This window comes from Cynara cardunculus, assembly GCF_001531365.2.
Source record: "Cynara cardunculus var. scolymus isolate 2C chromosome LG 17, CcrdV1, whole genome shotgun sequence".
Classification (NCBI taxonomy): Eukaryota; Viridiplantae; Streptophyta; class Magnoliopsida; order Asterales; family Asteraceae; genus Cynara; species Cynara cardunculus.
The window spans coordinates 24775147-24779411 of NC_037544.1; the positions used below are offsets into that span (position 1 = coordinate 24775147).

Sequence of the window (4265 nt, forward strand, 5' to 3'; positions counted from 1 at the left end):
TCAAATACTTAAATATAACAAAACTAGTATCCCAAGATCAAACACTTACATTGCAGCGGAAATAAAATTTCTAATCTTACAATTTATATCACCATCTAAACTTATAATCTTGACGAACATACTTTATTCTATATAACAATGCCTTGATCTGTACATGTCCTTCTTTGATGCTAATCCTTATTTATCTCTTTATCCAACTTTTCTTTCCAGTCTAATAGCCGTCTGGGTGAAAAAGTTTTAAAAGAGTTTTGGGTGAGCCTTAGGCCCAGTGAATCCACGGTTTTCATGCATGAGCAACAACTTTTACGATAAACAATTTTCACGAAGCTTTATAAATTAGCATGCCTTGATGAGAATAATACTTTTCAAAAAATAAAGATATTATAGTGTGTGTCCACGTCACAAAGCAACGACGTCATGGGAGATGTCTACTTCACACAACATTACCTGGCGAACTCACATAGCATGTCCGCACTTACGACTTAGACAAGCTCACAAAGCATGCTCGTCTTTACAAAATCGTATCGTAGTACATCCCCATTGACACATAAATACTCAAAACATATATTATAAAAATATTGAACTTTTCACGCATATACAGCATATCAAAAATCTCGAGAAACTTCAAACAACATGTGGATAATAAGGCATGCAACTATTTTAAAAATAAATCACGTGTAACTCACAGTAAAATTCGTAGTCCAAATCGTTCTCTGAAGAGGCTAGCGTCTCCCCGATTGGTGCCAAACTAGCTACGATGTAGAGCACCGTCAACTCTCATTACARCGTCCACCGTCGYCTTTTCTCACAATAGTTCTCCTTCTTAACCCCCAAACTACACATAAAGCTACAAACTCCCATTTTATACTAAGCCCCATTGGCGGTTTCACGGAATATGAAACGATAAGCCATAATAAATGGTCGTAGGTTCATGACCATTGAGTTTGCTGTCATTAAATTGCATTCAATTTTAGGGTCTAAACCCTTCACTTTGATCGCTTTATACTATAAGTCCCTGAAATTTAACGACTAAAAATTCCTTTCCCTTTTTTTTGGTTATTACAATAGTTGGTTCATTTTAACTTTTCTCTATTTTTGCAAAATTTTTATTCATATTAAAAATTCTTTTATATCAGTTGAGTTTAAAATAACAACGGAAGGCAATGATACAAATTTACTATATATATTTTATATTAAAAGTTGAATTTAAAACTTTTAAATAATATAACGAACAATTTATTGATTGTTTTAGTTCGTTATAACTGAAATTGAATCTATAATTATATTTATTATGACTAAACTTGATTATATAATCATAAGTAAAATGAAATAAGCCTATATATAAAGAAACAATATGTTATTGCTGCAAATCCATGAGAATGTGATATATTCGAAGATGAAGGTAAGTATCTGAAAGAAGAAAAAAATGAATTTGCGATCAATCATCAATCAATGTCAATATTAATATAATATATTAAAGAATAAACCAAACAAATAATACAAAATATATAACCTTGATTGAAATCAAAACCAACCAAACAATATAGAATAAGTGAATATTTAAAAGGTTTAGATATCTTTTAAAACTAAGAGAGTTTGTGCAACTTTTTGGTTGACGTGTTTTTTGGACAACCATCTTTTATAAAAAAAATACATACCAAAAACTAATATAAAAAATAATATAAAGTTGACAATAAATCAACACCATAAAATTGGTAGAATTTATAGTTGTAAAAACAATATATTTATATATAGTCTATATTTTTATATCTTTATCTTTATCCATGTAAAAGTAATAACCACGGATAATCTGGTGACAACTTATAAACATTATAAATAATTTTTTTCTTACATTAATGTTTGTATCCCACATTGAATCAAAGAATGAAAGAGGCATATGGGAAGTGGATACAAAAAGAAAAAGGGCCAACTTTTTTTCTCAATATTGCTTGCATCCCGCATTGGATGATGGAATGAAAGTGACAAGAGAGAGATTGCTACAAAAAGAAATGACTAAAAATGGAACAAACATATTTTTCTGGAATTTCAACCTTTTTCTTAAGATCAAATACAATACATGTTTTTAACTTATATATATGTCATGAATCTTATGTTTTTTTTTGTTTAGATCAACTTTATTATATATTCTTAGTTTGATATCTAATATATGATTCTTAGTATTTTATTTTTTATATGGGAATGCCCATTATAGTACTTGGTGATGTAGTTATTTATCCTTCGTCTTGGTGTTACTACTATCAATGCTTGACGCACTTCTCTAATTTACAATTCAAATATTATAGAATGTCACGATAAAGTGTAGTATTTGTTTTTATCAGTTTAATATCTGATATGTGGGTCATCGACCCTACTTGATATTAATTTTATTGTTTTATGGGGGAATATCCATTATCTTAGTTTGATGATGTGGTTTTTCATGCATTGTCTTGAGCTTCCACTGCTGTTGCTACAGCTTACGCGCCGCTCAAATTTTCACTAATATTATAGAATGTTTTTTTTTTTTTTTCATAACTTCAAATGAGATTTCAATTAAAACAGTGATTTCAAGTTAAACAAACTACTAACATTAGTCAAACATTTGAAGAGTACATTGCAACACCGTTCTCGAGCATAGTTAGAGAACTTAAATTAGCATACGGTTCTAAGATTGTTGTCAACTACTCTTAAAAACTTTTAATGTTAATGAGTAGTTGTCAAACACATTTTTCTAAAAGTTGTTTAGAAGAAGACTTCATATTTTAGTTTATAACATTCTTTTTAAAGATGATATCATTCGCCACCGCGCAATACGTAGTTGCAACACTAGTTAAAACAAAAAAAGAGACAACTGTGAGGTGCAACAACCCATTGAATAAAAAAAACGGATAGAAAAAAACAGAAGTTAAAAAAAAAACTATAAATAAACTACAGACAACCCAACCAAAACAAACCCAATAAAATATGCACAATATTAAATAAAAAAGAATCATAAGATATACTTGCTTAAATATATGGTTTACTAAAAAAACGTTTGACAAATATTTAATAAAAACATTATGTAATGTCACATATTTATTTGTCTAAGTTTATACATCACATGATTTTTAAGATATAGTTACTATTAAAATAGATAAATAAAATATAAAATCAAGATGTGAGGAAATTTCCATTTATTTACATAAAGATAAGAATTTTATCTTCAATTAGTTGAATTATTAAAATTCGGAAACTAGCTAATCATCAAACCATCCGAGATTCAAAAAAATAGCAGTTTGAGGGATTGTGCTCCTCTAATGTTGTACCGAATACCACTATGCACAAATACGCACAAGATACTCGACAAATAGGGAGCATCAGATGATCGACATGGCCTTCTAAATCTTTTTGCACGCCCTGTTTCACCAGTTATACATGTACAAAAACTATAGATCGTGTAAAATGAGTTACAAACAAAATAAAACATAAATGTTCATATCATATTAAAATTCTTACACATTAAAAAAACAAAAAATGTTTAAAATGATAAAGAAAGAAGAATATCGAAGAGTCTTTTTGTTTTGATCGAAAAATTCAGAAATTAAATAGCCGTTTTTTTTTAATTTGAAAAAATTAGATAGGTTTTTATTGAGCTTGATTCACAAGTGTGTATAAATCATTCCCAAACATAAGTAAAATTGAGCCCTAAAATTTTAGGACCCTGTTTAAAAACTTGTATTTAATATGTGAATAAACGACCTTACATAGCGATGATTATATGTTGACATAAGTCTAAGGGATAAGTGCCCTTTTAGTAACACATCTTCATTGATTCAAATGAAAATCAACATGTGTTTGGCATGATAAATTCATGTCGTAGTGCTACTGCTAGGAATTTGAAGATAGTATTTTGGCATAATTGATGGAGTATCATTTATTGTAATTAATTGTATGTATATATAGAAGTTGGTATACATACTTTTGTATACGTGTTTATTTTGGAATTATTATATATAAAATGCTTATTGTTATAAAAAAAATATAGCATAACGTGATTTCATGAATAGGTCATTAATTGTAGTGTCTTATTGTTGGGTTCAAGTTTATGCTTAAATGTTGTATTCAAATTCTCCCATTGTAATAGTTAGCATTTACTATTTCCTTAGTATAAATAGGATTTAGTCCCTTAATTGTCATTAAGTTCAGTTCATAATCTGATTAGTGATTGTGAATCTCATTGTAATTCTCTTTCAAGAAATCAATATCACATTTGGTGAAAATCTCTCCCT

The 4265-nt window shown here is 28.7% G+C and overlaps 1 pseudogene; it reads left to right on the forward strand.

The window, feature by feature from the left end:
* Positions 1-2304: 2304 nt before the first annotated feature.
* On the forward strand, positions 2305-2483 carry LOC112501376 (annotated as a pseudogene).
* Positions 2484-4265: the final 1782 nt, after the last annotated feature.